The 17,613-nt window shown below is 48.9% G+C and overlaps 1 long non-coding RNA gene across 1 annotated transcript in view; it reads left to right on the top strand.

Moving 5' to 3' along the window:
• LOC132832844 (uncharacterized) overlaps nt 1-17,613 on the top strand; it is a 46,146-nt gene that overhangs the window by 28,241 nt on the left and 292 nt on the right. The gene's annotated exons all lie outside the window — the stretch shown is intronic.

Here is a 17,613-nt window from a genome sequence, read left to right as displayed (position 1 = left end):
GGTCAGTGCACACTGGGCTGTTTGGTGGGTCAGTACACATTGTGCTGTTTGGGTCAGTACACACTGTGCTGTTTGGTGGGTCAGTACACACTGTGCTGTTTGGTGGGTCAGTACACACTGGACTGTTTGGGTCAGTACACACTGGGCTGTTTGGGTCAGTACACACTGTGCTGTTTGGTGGGTCAGTACACACTGTGCTGCTTGGGTCAGTACACACTGTGCTGTTTGGGTCAGTACTCACTGGGCTGTTTGGTGGGTCAATACACACTGTGCTGTTTGGTGGGTCAGTACACAATGTGTTGGTTGGTGGGTCAGTACACACTGTGCTGTTTGGGTGAGTACACACTGTGCTGTTTGGTGGGTCAGTACACACTGTGCTGTTTGGGTCAGTACACATTGTGCTGTTTGGTGGGTCAGTACACACTGTGCTGTTTGGGTCAGTACACATTGTGCTGTTTGGTGGGTCAGTACACACTGTGCTGTTTGGGTCAGTACACACTGTGCTGTTTGGTGGGTCAGTACACACTGTGCTGTTTGGGTCAGTACACATTGTGCTGTTTGGGTCAGTACACACTGTGCTGTTTTATGGATTGCTGCACACTGCTGTTTTATGGGTCGCTGCACACTGTGCTGTTTTATGGGTTGCTGCACACTGTGCTGTTTTATGGGTTGCTGTACACTGTGCTGTTTTATGGGTCGCTGCACACTGTGCTGTTTTATGGGTCGCTGCACACTGTGCTGTTTTATGGGTCGCTGCACACTGTGCTGTTTTATGGGTCGCTGCACACTGTGCTGTTTTATGGGTTGCGGCACACTGTGCTGTTTTATGGGTTGCTGCACACTGTGCTGTTTTAAGGCTTGCTGCACACTGTACTGTTTTAAGGGTTGCTGCACACTGTACTGTTTTAAGGGTCGCTGCACACTGTGCTGTTTTATGGGTCGCTGCACACTGCTGTTATATGGGTTGCTGCACACTGTGCTGTTTTATGGGTCGCTGCACTCTGTGCTGTTTTATGGGTCGCTGCACACTGTGCTGTTTTATGGGTCGGTGCACACTGTGCTGTTTTATGGGTCGCTGCACACTGTGCTGTTTTATGGGTCGCTGCACACTGTGCTGTTTTATGGGTTGCGGCACACTGTGCTGTTTTATGGGTTGCTGCACACTGCTGTTTTAAGGCTTGCTGCACACTGTATTGTTTTAAGGGTTGCTGCACACTGTACTGTTTTAAGGGTCGCTGCACTCTGTGCTGTTTTATGGGTCGCTGCACACTGTGCTGTTATATGGGTTGCTGCACACTGTGCTGTTTTATGGGTCGCTGCACTCTGTGCTGTTTTATGGGTCGCTGCACACTGTACTGTTTTATGGGTTGCTGCACTCTGTGCTGTTTTATGGGTCAGTGCACACTGTGCTGTTTTATGGGTCGCTGCACACTGTGCTGTTTTATGGGTTGCTGCACTCTGTGCTGTTTTATGGGTCACTGCACACTGTGCTGTTTTATGGGTTGCTGCACTCTGTGCTGTTTTATGGGTCAGTGCACACTGTGCTGTTTTATGGGTCGCTGCACACTGTGCTGTTTTAAGGGTCGCTGTACACTGTGCTGTTTTATGGGTCGCTGCACTCTGTGCTGTTTTATGGGTCACTGCACACTGTGCTGTTTTATGGGTCAGTGCACACTGTGCTGTTTTATGGGTCAGTACACACTGTGCTGTTTTAAGGGTCGCTGCACACTGTGCTGATTTATGGTTCGCTGCACACTGTGCTGTTTTATTGGTTGCTGCACACCGTTCTGTTTTATGGGTCGCTGCACACTGTGCTGTTTTAAGGGTCGCTGCACACTGTGCTGTTTTATTGGTTGCTGCACACCGTTCTGTTTTATGGGTCGCTGCACACTGTGCTGTTTTAAGGGTTGCTGCACACTGTGCTGTTTTATGGGTTGCTGCACACTGTGCTGTTTTATGGGTCGCTGCACACTGTGCTGTTTTATGGGTTGCTGCACTCTGTGCTGTTTTATGGGTCAGTGCACACTGTGCTGTTTTATGGGTTGCTGCACACTGTGCTGTTTTATGGGTTGCTGCACACTGTGCTGTTTTATGGGTTGCTGCACACTGTGCTGTTTTATGGGTCGCTGCACACTGTGCTGTTTTATGGGTCGCTGCACACTGTGCTGTTTTATGGGTCGCTGCACACTGCTGTTTTATGGGTTGCTGCACTCTGTGCTGTTTTATGGGTCAGTGCACACTGTGCTGTTTTATGGGTCGCTGCACACTGTGCTGTTTTAAGGGTCGCTGCACACTGTGCTGTTTTATGGGACGCTGCACACTGTGCTGTTTTAAGGGTCGCTGTACACTGCGCTGTTTTATGGGTCAGTGCACACTGTGCTGTTTTATGGGTCGCTGCACACTGTGCAGTTTTATGGGTTGCTGCACACTGTGCTGTTTTATGGGTCGCTGCACACTGTGCTGTTTTATGGGTCAGTGCACACTGTGCTGTTTTAAGGGTCAGTGCACACTGTGCTGTTTTAAGGGTCGCTGCACACTGTGCAGTTTTATGGGTCAGTGCACACTGTGCTGTTTTAAGGGTCAGTGCACACTGTGCTGTTTTATGGGTCGCTGCACACTGTGCTGTTTTATGGGTCGCTGCACCCTGTGCTGTTTTATGGGTCGCTGCACTCTGTGCTGTTTTATGGGTTGCTGCACACTGTGCTGTTTTATGGGTCAGTGCACACTGTGCTGTTTTAAGGGTCGCTGCACACTGTGCTGTTTTATGGGTTGCTGCACACTGTGCTGTTTTATGGGTCGCTGCACCCTGTGCTGTTTTATGGGTCGCTGCACACTGTGCTGTTTTATGGGTCGCTGCACTCTGTGCTGTTTCATGGGTCGCTGCACACTGTGCTGTTTTATGGGTCGCTGCACCCTGTACTGTTTTATGGGTTGCTGCACTCTGTGCTGTTTCATGGGTCGCTGCACACTGTGCTGTTTTATGGGTCGCTGCACCCTGTACTGTTTTATGGGTTGCTGCACTGTGTGCTGTTTTATGGGTCAGTGCACACTGTGCTGTTTTATGGGTCGCTGCACACTGTACTGTTTTATGGGTTGCTGCACTCTGTGCTGTTTTATGGGTCAGTGCACACTGCTGTTTTATGGGTCGCTGCTCACTGTGCTGTTTTAAGGGTCGCTGCACACTGTGCTGTTTTATGGGTCGCTGCACACTGTGCTGTTTTATGGGTCAGTACACACTGTGCTGTTTTAAGGGTCGCTGCACACTGTGCTGTTTTATGGGTTGCTGCACACTGTGCTGTTTTATGGGTCGCTGCACACTGTGCTGTTTTATGGGTCAGTACACACTGTGCTGTTTTAAGGGTCGCTGCACACTGCTGTTTTATGGGTTGCTGCACACTGTGCTGTTTTAAGGTTCGCTGCACACTGTGCTGTTTTATGGGTTGCTGCACACCGTTCTGTTTTATGGGTCGCTGCACTCTGTGCTGTTTTAAGGGTCGCTGCACACTGTGCTGTTTTATGGGTCGCTGCACACTGTGCTGTTTTATGGGTCGCTGCACACTGTGCTGTTTTATGGGTTGCTGCACACTGTGCTGTTTTAAGGTTCGCTGCACACTGTGCAGTTTTATGGGTCGCTGCACACTGTGCTGTTTTATGGGTCAGTACACACTGTGCTGTTTTAAGGGTTGCTGCACACTGTGCTGTTTTATGGGTCGCTGCACACTGTGCTGTTTTATGGGTTGCTGCACACTGTGCTGTTTTAAGGGTCGCTGCACACTGTGCTGTTTTATGGGACGCTGCACACTGTGCTGTTTTATGGGTTTGCTGCACACTGCTGTTTTATGGGTCGCTGCACACTGTGCTGTTTTAAGGGTCGCTGCACACTGTGCTGTTTTATGGGTCGCTGCACACTGTGCTGTTTTAAGGGTCGCTGCACACTGCGCTGTTTTATGGGTCAGTACACACTGTGCTGTTTTATGGGTTGCTGCACACTGTGCTGTTTTAAGGGTTGCTGCACACTGTGCTGTTTTATGGGTCGCTGCACACTGTGCTGTTTTATGGGTTGCTGCACACTGTGCTGTTTTATGGGTCGCTGCACACTGTGCTGTTTTAAGGTTCGCTGCACACTGTGCTGTTTTATGGGTTGCTGCACACCGTTCTGTTTCATGGGTTGCTGCACACTGTGCTGTTTTATGGGTCGCTGTACACTGTGCTGTTTTATGGGTCAGTACACACTGTGCTGTTTTATGGGTTGCTGCACACCGTTCTGTTTTATGGGTCGCTGCACACTGTGCTGTTTTATGGGTTGCTGCACACTGTGCTGTTTTATGGGTCGCTGCACACTGTGCTGTTATATGGGTTGCTGCACACTGTGCTGTTTTATGGGTCGCTGCACTCTGTGCTGTTTTATGGGTCGCTGCACACTGTACTGTTTTATGGGTTGCTGCACTCTGTGCTGTTTTATGGGTCAGTGCACACTGTGCTGTTTTATGGGTCGCTGCACACTGTGCTGTTTTATGGGTTGCTGCACTCTGTGCTGTTTTATGGGTCACTGCACACTGTGCTGTTTTATGGGTTGCTGCACTCTGTGCTGTTTTATGGGTCAGTGCACACTGTGCTGTTTTATGGGTCGCTGCACACTGTGCTGTTTTAAGGGTCGCTGTACACTGTGCTGTTTTATGGGTCGCTGCACTCTGTGCTGTTTTATGGGTCACTGCACACTGTGCTGTTTTATGGGTCAGTGCACACTGTGCTGTTTTATGGGTCAGTACACACTGTGCTGTTTTAAGGGTCGCTGCACACTGTGCTGATTTATGGTTCGCTGCACACTGTGCTGTTTTATTGGTTGCTGCACACCGTTCTGTTTTATGGGTCGCTGCACACTGTGCTGTTTTAAGGGTCGCTGCACACTGTGCTGTTTTATTGGTTGCTGCACACCGTTCTGTTTTATGGGTCGCTGCACACTGTGCTGTTTTAAGGGTTGCTGCACACTGTGCTGTTTTATGGGTTGCTGCACACTGTGCTGTTTTATGGGTCGCTGCACACTGTGCTGTTTTATGGGTTGCTGCACTCTGTGCTGTTTTATGGGTCAGTGCACACTGTGCTGTTTTATGGGTTGCTGCACACTGTGCTGTTTTATGGGTTGCTGCACACTGTGCTGTTTTATGGGTTGCTGCACACTGTGCTGTTTTATGGGTCGCTGCACACTGTGCTGTTTTATGGGTCGCTGCACACTGTGCTGTTTTATGGGTCGCTGCACACTGCTGTTTTATGGGTTGCTGCACTCTGTGCTGTTTTATGGGTCAGTGCACACTGTGCTGTTTTATGGGTCGCTGCACACTGTGCTGTTTTAAGGGTCGCTGCACACTGTGCTGTTTTATGGGACGCTGCACACTGTGCTGTTTTAAGGGTCGCTGTACACTGCGCTGTTTTATGGGTCAGTGCACACTGTGCTGTTTTATGGGTCGCTGCACACTGTGCTGTTTTAAGGGTCGCTGCACACTGTGCAGTTTTATGGGTTGCTGCACACTGTGCTGTTTTATGGGTCGCTGCACACTGTGCTGTTTTATGGGTCAGTGCACACTGTGCTGTTTTAAGGGTCAGTGCACACTGTGCTGTTTTAAGGGTCGCTGCACACTGTGCAGTTTTATGGGTCAGTGCACACTGTGCTGTTTTAAGGGTCAGTGCACACTGTGCTGTTTTATGGGTCGCTGCACACTGTGCTGTTTTATGGGTCACTGCACACTGTGCTGTTTTATGGGTCGCTGCACTCTGTGCTGTTTTATGGGTTGCTGCACACTGTGCTGTTTTATGGGTCAGTGCACACTGTGCTGTTTTAAGGGTCGCTGCACACTGTGCTGTTTTATGGGTCGCTGCACCCTGTGCTGTTTTATGGGTCGCTGCACACTGTGCTGTTTTATGGGTCGCTGCACTCTGTGCTGTTTCATGGGTCGCTGCACACTGTGCTGTTTTATGGGTCGCTGCACCCTGTACTGTTTTATGGGTTGCTGCACTCTGTGCTGTTTCATGGGTCGCTGCACACTGTGCTGTTTTATGGGTCGCTGCACCCTGTACTGTTTTATGGGTTGCTGCACTCTGTGCTGTTTTATGGGTCAGTGCACACTGTGCTGTTTTATGGGTCGCTGCACACTGTACTGTTTTATGGGTTGCTGCACTCTGTGCTGTTTTATGGGTCAGTGCACACTGCTGTTTTATGGGTCGCTGCTCACTGTGCTGTTTTATGGGTCAGTACACACTGTGCTGTTTTAAGGGTCGCTGCACACTGTGCTGTTTTATGGGTTGCTGCACACTGTGCTGTTTTATGGGTCGCTGCACACTGTGCTGTTTTATGGGTCAGTACACACTGTGATGTTTTAAGGGTCGCTGCACACTGCTGTTTTATGGGTTGCTGCACACTGTGCTGTTTTAAGGTTCGCTGCACACTGTGCTGTTTTATGGGTTGCTGCACACCGTTCTGTTTTATGGGTCGCTGCACTCTGTGCTGTTTTAAGGGTCGCTGCACACTGTGCTGTTTCATGGGTCGCTGCACACTGTGCTGTTTTATGGGTCGCTGCACACTGTGCTGTTTTATGGGTTGCTGCACACTGTGCTGTTTTAAGGTTCGCTGCACACTGTGCAGTTTTATGGGTCGCTGCACACTGTGCTGTTTTATGGGTCAGTACACACTGTGCTGTTTTAAGGGTTGCTGCACACTGTGCTGTTTTATGGGTCGCTGCACACTGTGCTGTTTTAAGGGTCGCTGCACACTGTGCTGTTTTATGGGACGCTGCACACTGTGCTGTTTTATGGGTTTGCTGCACACTGCTGTTTTATGGGTCGCTGCACACTGTGCTGTTTTAAGGGTCGCTGCACACTGTGCTGTTTTATGGGTCGCTGCACACTGTGCTGTTTTAAGGGTCGCTGCACACTGCGCTGTTTTATGGGTCAGTACACACTGTGCTGTTTTATGGGTTGCTGCACACTGTGCTGTTTTAAGGGTTGCTGCACACTGTGCTGTTTTATGGGTCGCTGCACACTGTGCTGTTTTATGGGTTGCTGCACACTGTGCTGTTTTATGGGTCGCTGCACACTGTGCTGTTTTAAGGTTCGCTGCACACTGTGCTGTTTTATGGGTTGCTGCACACCGTTCTGTTTCATGGGTTGCTGCACACTGTGCTGTTTTATGGGTCGCTGTACACTGTGCTGTTTTATGGGTCAGTACACACTGTGCTGTTTTATGGGTCGCTGCACCCTGTACTGTTTTATGGGTTGCTGCACTCTGTGCTGTTTCATGGGTCGCTGCACACTGTGCTGTTTTATGGGTCGCTGCACCCTGTACTGTTTTATGGGTTGCTGCACACTGTGCTGTTTTATGGGTCGCTGCACACTGTGCTGTTTTATGGGTCAGTACACACTGTGCTGTTTTAAGGGTCGCTGCACACTGCTGTTTTATGGGTTGCTGCACACTGTGCTGTTTTAAGGTTCGCTGCACACTGTGCTGTTTTATGGGTTGCTGCACACCGTTCTGTTTTATGGGTCGCTGCACTCTGTGCTGTTTTAAGGGTCGCTGCACACTGTGCTGTTTTATGGGTCGCTGCACACTGTGCTGTTTTATGGGTCGCTGCACACTGTGCTGTTTTATGGGTTGCTGCACACTGTGCTGTTTTAAGGTTCGCTGCACACTGTGCAGTTTTATGGGTCGCTGCACACTGTGCTGTTTTATGGGTCAGTACACACTGTGCTGTTTTAAGGGTTGCTGCACACTGTGCTGTTTTATGGGTCGCTGCACACTGTGCTGTTTTATGGGTTGCTGCACACTGTGCTGTTTTAAGGGTCGCTGCACACTGTGCTGTTTTATGGGACGCTGCACACTGTGCTGTTTTATGGGTTTGCTGCACACTGCTGTTTTATGGGTCGCTGCACACTGTGCTGTTTTAAGGGTCGCTGCACACTGTGCTGTTTTATGGGTCGCTGCACACTGTGCTGTTTTAAGGGTCGCTGCACACTGCGCTGTTTTATGGGTCAGTACACACTGTGCTGTTTTATGGGTTGCTGCACACTGTGCTGTTTTAAGGGTTGCTGCACACTGTGCTGTTTTATGGGTCGCTGCACACTGTGCTGTTTTATGGGTTGCTGCACACTGTGCTGTTTTATGGGTCGCTGCACACTGTGCTGTTTTAAGGTTCGCTGCACACTGTGCTGTTTTATGGGTTGCTGCACACCGTTCTGTTTCATGGGTTGCTGCACACTGTGCTGTTTTATGGGTCGCTGTACACTGTGCTGTTTTATGGGTCAGTACACACTGTGCTGTTTTATGGGTTGCTGCACACCGTTCTGTTTTATGGGTCGCTGCACACTGTGCTGTTTTATGGGTTGCTGCACACTGTGCTGTTTTATGGGTCGCTGCACACTGTGCTGTTATATGGGTTGCTGCACACTGTGCTGTTTTATGGGTCGCTGCACTCTGTGCTGTTTTATGGGTCGCTGCACACTGTACTGTTTTATGGGTTGCTGCACTCTGTGCTGTTTTATGGGTCAGTGCACACTGTGCTGTTTTATGGGTCGCTGCACACTGTGCTGTTTTATGGGTTGCTGCACTCTGTGCTGTTTTATGGGTCACTGCACACTGTGCTGTTTTATGGGTTGCTGCACTCTGTGCTGTTTTATGGGTCAGTGCACACTGTGCTGTTTTATGGGTCGCTGCACACTGTGCTGTTTTAAGGGTCGCTGTACACTGTGCTGTTTTATGGGTCGCTGCACTCTGTGCTGTTTTATGGGTCACTGCACACTGTGCTGTTTTATGGGTCAGTGCACACTGTGCTGTTTTATGGGTCAGTACACACTGTGCTGTTTTAAGGGTCGCTGCACACTGTGCTGATTTATGGTTCGCTGCACACTGTGCTGTTTTATTGGTTGCTGCACACCGTTCTGTTTTATGGGTCGCTGCACACTGTGCTGTTTTAAGGGTCGCTGCACACTGTGCTGTTTTATTGGTTGCTGCACACCGTTCTGTTTTATGGGTCGCTGCACACTGTGCTGTTTTAAGGGTTGCTGCACACTGTGCTGTTTTATGGGTTGCTGCACACTGTGCTGTTTTATGGGTCGCTGCACACTGTGCTGTTTTATGGGTTGCTGCACTCTGTGCTGTTTTATGGGTCAGTGCACACTGTGCTGTTTTATGGGTTGCTGCACACTGTGCTGTTTTATGGGTTGCTGCACACTGTGCTGTTTTATGGGTTGCTGCACACTGTGCTGTTTTATGGGTCGCTGCACACTGTGCTGTTTTATGGGTCGCTGCACACTGTGCTGTTTTATGGGTCGCTGCACACTGCTGTTTTATGGGTTGCTGCACTCTGTGCTGTTTTATGGGTCAGTGCACACTGTGCTGTTTTATGGGTCGCTGCACACTGTGCTGTTTTAAGGGTCGCTGCACACTGTGCTGTTTTATGGGACGCTGCACACTGTGCTGTTTTAAGGGTCGCTGTACACTGCGCTGTTTTATGGGTCAGTGCACACTGTGCTGTTTTATGGGTCGCTGCACACTGTGCTGTTTTAAGGGTCGCTGCACACTGTGCAGTTTTATGGGTTGCTGCACACTGTGCTGTTTTATGGGTCGCTGCACACTGTGCTGTTTTATGGGTCAGTGCACACTGTGCTGTTTTAAGGGTCAGTGCACACTGTGCTGTTTTAAGGGTCGCTGCACACTGTGCAGTTTTATGGGTCAGTGCACACTGTGCTGTTTTAAGGGTCAGTGCACACTGTGCTGTTTTATGGGTCGCTGCACACTGTGCTGTTTTATGGGTCACTGCACACTGTGCTGTTTTATGGGTCGCTGCACTCTGTGCTGTTTTATGGGTTGCTGCACACTGTGCTGTTTTATGGGTCAGTGCACACTGTGCTGTTTTAAGGGTCGCTGCACACTGTGCTGTTTTATGGGTTGCTGCACACTGTGCTGTTTTATGGGTCGCTGCACCCTGTGCTGTTTTATGGGTCGCTGCACACTGTGCTGTTTTATGGGTCGCTGCACTCTGTGCTGTTTCATGGGTCGCTGCACACTGTGCTGTTTTATGGGTCGCTGCACCCTGTACTGTTTTATGGGTTGCTGCACTCTGTGCTGTTTCATGGGTCGCTGCACACTGTGCTGTTTTATGGGTCGCTGCACCCTGTACTGTTTTATGGGTTGCTGCACTCTGTGCTGTTTTATGGGTCAGTGCACACTGTGCTGTTTTATGGGTCGCTGCACACTGTACTGTTTTATGGGTTGCTGCACTCTGTGCTGTTTTATGGGTCAGTGCACACTGCTGTTTTATGGGTCGCTGCTCACTGTGCTGTTTTATGGGTCAGTACACACTGTGCTGTTTTAAGGGTCGCTGCACACTGTGCTGTTTTATGGGTTGCTGCACACTGTGCTGTTTTATGGGTCGCTGCACACTGTGCTGTTTTATGGGTCAGTACACACTGTGATGTTTTAAGGGTCGCTGCACACTGCTGTTTTATGGGTTGCTGCACACTGTGCTGTTTTAAGGTTCGCTGCACACTGTGCTGTTTTATGGGTTGCTGCACACCGTTCTGTTTTATGGGTCGCTGCACTCTGTGCTGTTTTAAGGGTCGCTGCACACTGTGCTGTTTCATGGGTCGCTGCACACTGTGCTGTTTTATGGGTCGCTGCACACTGTGCTGTTTTATGGGTTGCTGCACACTGTGCTGTTTTAAGGTTCGCTGCACACTGTGCAGTTTTATGGGTCGCTGCACACTGTGCTGTTTTATGGGTCAGTACACACTGTGCTGTTTTAAGGGTTGCTGCACACTGTGCTGTTTTATGGGTCGCTGCACACTGTGCTGTTTTAAGGGTCGCTGCACACTGTGCTGTTTTATGGGACGCTGCACACTGTGCTGTTTTATGGGTTTGCTGCACACTGCTGTTTTATGGGTCGCTGCACACTGTGCTGTTTTAAGGGTCGCTGCACACTGTGCTGTTTTATGGGTCGCTGCACACTGTGCTGTTTTAAGGGTCGCTGCACACTGCGCTGTTTTATGGGTCAGTACACACTGTGCTGTTTTATGGGTTGCTGCACACTGTGCTGTTTTAAGGGTTGCTGCACACTGTGCTGTTTTATGGGTCGCTGCACACTGTGCTGTTTTATGGGTTGCTGCACACTGTGCTGTTTTATGGGTCGCTGCACACTGTGCTGTTTTAAGGTTCGCTGCACACTGTGCTGTTTTATGGGTTGCTGCACACCGTTCTGTTTCATGGGTTGCTGCACACTGTGCTGTTTTATGGGTCGCTGTACACTGTGCTGTTTTATGGGTCAGTACACACTGTGCTGTTTTATGGGTTGCTGCACACCGTTCTGTTTTATGGGTCGCTGCACACTGTGCTGTTTTATGGGTTGCTGCACACTGTGCTGTTTTATGGGTCGCTGCACACTGTGCTGTTTTATGGGTTGCTGCACACTGTGCTGTTTTATGGGTTGCTGCACACTGTGCTGTTTTATGGGTTGCTGCACACTGTGCTGTTTTAAGGGTTGCTGCACACTGTGCTGTTTTATGGGTTGCTGCACACTGTGCTGTTTTAAGGTTCGCTGCACACTGTGCTGTTTTATGGGTTGCTGCACACTGTGCTGTTTTATGGGTTGCTGCACACCGTTCTGTTTCATGGGTTGCTGCACACTGTGCTGTTTTATGGGTCGCTGTACACTGTGCTGTTTTATGGGTCAGTACACACTGTGCTGTTTTATGGGTTGCTGCACACCGTTCTGTTTTATGGGTCGCTGCACACTGTGCTGTTTTAAGGGTCGCTGCACACTGTGCTGTTTTATGGGTTGCTGCACACCGTTCTGTTTTATGGGTTGCTGCACACTGCTGTTTTATGGGTCGCTGCACACTGTGCTGTTTTATGGGTTGCTGCACACTGTGCTGTTTTATGGGTTGCTGCACACCGTTCTGTTTTATGGGTTGCTGCACACTGCTGTTTTATGGGTTGCTGTACACTGTGCTGTTTTATGGGTTGCTGCACACTGTGCTGTTTTATGGGTTGCTGCACACTGTGCTGTTTTATGGGTTGCTGCACACTGTGCTGTTTTATGGGTTGCTGCACACTGTGCTGTTTTATGGGTCACTGCACACTGTGCTGTTTTATGGGTCGCTGCATACTGTGCTATTTTATGGGTTGCTGCACACTGCTGTTTTATGGGTTGCTGCACACTGTGCTGTTTTATGGGTCGCTGCACACTGTGCTGTTTTATGGGTCGCTGCACACTGTGCTGTTTTATGGGTCACTGCACACTGTGCTGTTTTATGGGTCGCTGCACACTGTGCTGTTTTATGGGTCGCTGCACACTGTGCTGTTTTATGGGTCACTGCACACTGTGCTGTTTTATGGGTCGCTGCACACTGTGCTGTTTGGTGGGTCGCTGCACACTGTGCTGTTTTAAGTGTCGCTGCACACTGTGCTGTTTGGAATTGAGTTCCAGAATGCTTACCCATCAACAGTAAAGGAGCAGAGATACAGTTTCTGATGAGAATGGCGTAATGCTTGGTGGAGAATCCCGGAATTGATGAAATTTCCAGCTGTCTGATGTTCTTATCATTCCATTTGTTCAAGGTCTCGGGTTTGGACGATGCTGTTGGTGGAGGGGTGATGTGTTGTTGCATTGTATCTCGAGGATGGAATGCACTGCTGTCACCAGCTTTGTCCTCAATGGTGTCCTTCTTCTTGACTGTCATTGGCACTGTACTCAACCTGGATAGTGCCTGGGGAAAGAGCCCGTGTTAATGCTGCCCGTTCCCATTGTGTCTAATGTGCAAAATCAGCTCTCCTCGCGACATTTATTTATAATTCACTTAAAATTGGCCCCGCTGGCTGGTGATAGTGATGTCTACATTTTAAAAAAAATTTACGGCCTGTTTTATGAGCCTCCGTCTCATTTGTGTAAGTGACTGGTCATCTGGGTACATGGGGCGGCACAGTGGCTCAGTGGTTAGCACTGCTGCCTCACAGCGCCTGGGACGCATGTTCAATTCCCACCTCGGACAACTGTGTGTGTGGAGTTTACAAATTCTCCTCCGGGTGCTCTGGTTTCCTCCCACAATCCAAAGATGTGCGGGTCGGGTGAATTGGCTGTCCTAAATTGCCCCACAGTGTTAGGTGCATTAGTCAGGTGTAAATGTAGGGGAATGGGTCTGGGTGGGTTGCCCTTTTGAGGGTCAGCGTGGACTTGTTGGGCTGAAGGGCCTGTTTCCACACTGTCGGGAATCTAATCTAGTTGTTTGGGTGGTGAAGATGCAATGTTAGGGCCACCCTAGAACACAGAATCTGGGTCAAGGTTACCCCGATTTATGTCACATGACCTTCTTTGCTAACTACAACATGGGATGATCCGGCAGCAATACAGGCCGTCTGTGCTGCTCGCCCTCCTGGTTAACTCAGGCTTGCTGGCCTTCATAGTAAGAGGGTTTGAGTAGAGAAGTAAGGATGTCTTGCTGCAGTAATATATGTATTATATAATACATATATTAACCACATAACAGCGCAGTGCAGGCCCTTTGGCCCTTGATGTTGCGCCGACCTGTCATACCAATCTGAAGCCCATCTAACCTACACTATTCCATGTATGCTTGTCCAATGACGACTTAAATCTGCTACAGTTGCAGGCAAAGCATTCCATATCCTTACTCCAGGGCCTTGGTGAGGCCCGTACCTTGTGTGCAGCTTTGGTCTGCTATTCTGAGGAAGGGCATTCTTGCTATTGAGGGAGTCCAGCGAAATTTCACCAGACTGATTCCTGAGATGGGGGTGCTGACGCAGGAAGATAGACTGGGCTTGTACTCACTGGACTTTAGAAGAATGAGGGGGGATCTCATGGAAGCATATCGAATCCCCGACAGGCTAGAAGCAGGAAGAACGTTCCCGATGTTGGGGAAGTGCGGAACGAGAGGTCACAGTCTAAGAATAAGGGGGAAGCCGTTCAGGACTGAGATGAGGAAGAACTTCCTCACTCGGTGAGTTGTGAACCTGTGGAACTCTCTCCCACAGGAAGCTGCTGGGGCCAGTTCGTTAGGTATATTCAAGAGGGAGCTGGATGTGGATCAAGGGGCAGGGGGAGAGAGCAGGAATGGGATACTGAGATTGCACGATCAGCCCCTGTATTGAATGGCGGTGCAGGCTCGAAGGGCCGGATGGCCTACTCCTGCACATCGTTGCTATGTTTCTAACCTTGCAATCCAAAATATTTGTGTCGACATCCTGTTTTCTTACCCATACTTGCAGGCCAGTTGGACACCATTGTCACCAGCTTCATTATCTTCTCAGCACGTTGCACACGGACAACTGCTTATGCAATTCTAAAATCTGGATCAGTCCCCCGTCTGCAACACTTCCCTAATCATATCCAACTAGTCCAGACAACCGGGCTTGACATAGTCCCTTGTTCAAACACGCAGCTTACTCTTCAGGGTTACTTGTGTTTCTCCATTGTCAAAGAAAGAATTCTCAGAAATATTATGAGCACAGGTAATTAGCCGGAATTAAAACCACCCATTGTCTGCCCATTTTCCTACCTAACAGAAGGTGAGAGAGGTGCATGTTTCAGAAAGCCCAGGCTGATTCACAGTGCTTCCAGGGAAGATTCAGGATATACTGGTTAAGCAATGTTAAACCTGTGAGTAAATGCATCTAGGAAAGGAAGACAAGAGGTGGGCATTTTTGAGTAAAGGCAGACATAGCTTTATGGTGACTATCCTGCATTATGTCTGCTGCGCTGAGCTCACACTCCCTGCAATGGGGACATATACAACATATACACTTGACTCATCACCCAGAAATGATCATACAGTAACTACAACGTGCAGGATGGCTGGTTCGCAGTGCAGAGTGACATCATCGGCATGGGTTCGATTCCTGCACTGGCTGAGGTTACCATAAAGGACTGTCCTTCTCAACCTCCCCACTTACCTGAGATGTGGTGATCCCCAGGTTAAACTGCCATCAGTCCTCTCTCTCTCTCTCCACAATGAAAGAGAAAACCTCTGGTCTTGTAAGGCGAGGGCAACTTTACATTTCCCGTATTTTATGTTTTTTAGATTAGATTAGATTACTTACAGTGTGGAAACAGGCCCTTCGGCCCAACAAGTCCACACCAACCCGCCAAAGCGCAACCCACCCATACCCCTACATGTACCCCTTACCTAACACTACGGGCAATTTTAGCACGGCCAATTCACCTGACCCGCACATCTTTGGACGGTGGGAGGAAACCGGAGCACCCGGAGGAAACCCACGCAGACACAGGGAGAACGTGCAAACTCCACACAGTCAGTCAACTGAGTCGGGAATTGAACCCGGGTCTCTGGCGCTGTGAGACAGCAGTGCTAACCATTGTGCCACCGTGTCACCCACTATTCTGTTCTGGTGCCCTGTTAAAGGAAGGATATTATGAAGATGGAGGGGGTTTAGAAGAGATTCCCCAGGGCGTTGCCGGTTTGAGTTAGAAGGAAAGGTCGGACAGACTGGGACCTTTTTCAGTGGAGAGTAAGAGGCTGAGGGGTGGCATTATAGAGGTTTATAAAATCATGCAGGGGGACAGATAAAGTGAACGGCAGGTGTCTTCTCCCCCAAGGTGGGGGATTTCAGACTAGGAGGCATAATGTCCAGATGACAGAAGACATGAGGGAGAAATGTTTTTGCACAGAGAGTGGTTCATGTGCGGAATGAACTTCCAGGGGAAGTGGTGGATGTGGGTGCAGTTGCAACATTTAAAAGGCATTTGGATAAGGACATGAATAGGAAAGATTTAGAGGGAAATGGGCCAGGATCAAGCAGTTTAGTCTGGGATTTTGTTTGGCATGGACTGATTGGGTCTGTTTCCCTGCTGTATGACTCCATGTAAACCACCTGAACAAATGAGATTCCATTTTGGTAATTCCCTTTCAGGTATCTATTATAACCTGATCATGTTTGTCTTGGCATCAATTTGGAGTAGAATGGTGCCAATTCGGGCAGCGTCCAACGAGCAGGAAAATCGACGCAAAAGCCCCTTCATCAGGAATACAGGCAGAGTGCCTGAAGGGTGGAGGGATGGCATCAATTTGTCAATCTCTTTTATGTTAATCATGTACAAACACAATATCTTTTTTTTACAAAGAAGGCTTTTAATGGAACTTGTTACATAGTCATTTGCCCAAGAAATAATGGATGACATTTTGATGGAGATGCTGAATTCAGATGCTGGAATTATCTAAAGGATGCCAGGGGAAGGCCATGGCTTAGTGGTGTTATGGCTAGACTGTTGATCCAGAGACCCAGGAATGTTCTGGGAACCTGTGTTCGAATTTTACCATGGCTGATGGTGGGTATTTGAATTCAATACAAAATCTGGAATTAGGAGTCTATTGTCTATGAATCAGTTGTCAAGAAAACAAAAAAACCCATCTGGTACACTATTATGCTTCAGGGAGGGAAACTGCCATCCTTACCCATAACCCCTGACCCACAGCGATGTGGTTGACTCTCAACTGCCCTCTGGGTAATTCGGGATGGGCAATAAATGCTGGGCCTAGGCAGCAATGCCCATATCTCATGAACGTTCTTTTAAAATTTGGCTTATGGGATGCAATGTTTAACAGCAGACAATGTGTGAGGAGAGTTTTCAGTGCAGTCTGCACATCAGCACGAAGCGTCTTGAGTGGAAACGCTTAGAAAAACAATTTTTCTTTCAAGAATTGTAGCAGCCAATGATCGAGGTAAACCTCAATGAAGAGCCGTGTCATTTTAATAACATGAAGAGAGCAGAGCATGACAGAAGCACGCATTCCACTGAGCAAATGCACGCATTCTTCAGTTGTCATACATTTAATCTGTTTGAATCACCCGATTAGATTCCAGCCTACATCTCACTCCTCCTAGGCATCCACTATTCTATAGGTAAAGCACCTGATTCCATCTGCGAGGTCCCATCCTGTAATTCACCTGAATGTTGAGCACACAATTGAATTTGATATGTTACGATTTATATCCCAGTCTTGCGCGGTATTCAGTTTCAAATCTAATAGCAAACAGCAGGAAATGCCAGGTTTAAAAATGATTGAATTGTCAGAAGAGGAGTCCACGGCATGTCAAGAGTTTAATGGCAATCTGGTTCTTGTCAGAATGAGTCACAAGAGAAGCCAGTGATGTCAACATTGTATGGGAACAGTGAAGGGAGAGGGAGTGCATGATGCTGCACTATTATCCAAGGGGTTGAAAGAGGTTTGCAGTGACTTCAGGGATCAAGATAACACTGTCAAATCCTTCGCCTTAAATTGAATCATGTACCAATGGCCATTTGACAAGAAAATGTGAATGAGTTCACCACAATTGTGGGCAGCATGGTGGCACAGTGGTTAGCACTGCAGCCTCACAGCGCCAGAGACCCAGGTTCAATTCCCGACTCAGGCGACTGACTGTGTGGAGTTTGCACATTCTCCCCGTGTCTGCGTGGGTTTCCTCCGGGTGCTCCGGTTTCCTTCCGCAGTCCAAAGATGTGCAGGTCAGGTGAATTGGCCATGCTAAATTGCCCGTAGTGTTGGGTCAGGAGCAAATGTTGGGGTATGGGTGGGTTGCACTTCGGCAGGTCGGTG

This window comes from Hemiscyllium ocellatum, chromosome 35, assembly GCF_020745735.1.
Source record: "Hemiscyllium ocellatum isolate sHemOce1 chromosome 35, sHemOce1.pat.X.cur, whole genome shotgun sequence".
Taxonomy (NCBI): domain Eukaryota; kingdom Metazoa; phylum Chordata; class Chondrichthyes; order Orectolobiformes; family Hemiscylliidae; genus Hemiscyllium; species Hemiscyllium ocellatum.
The sequence above is the reverse complement of the archived record's forward strand: the minus strand, read 5'-3'. Positions and strand labels throughout refer to the sequence as shown.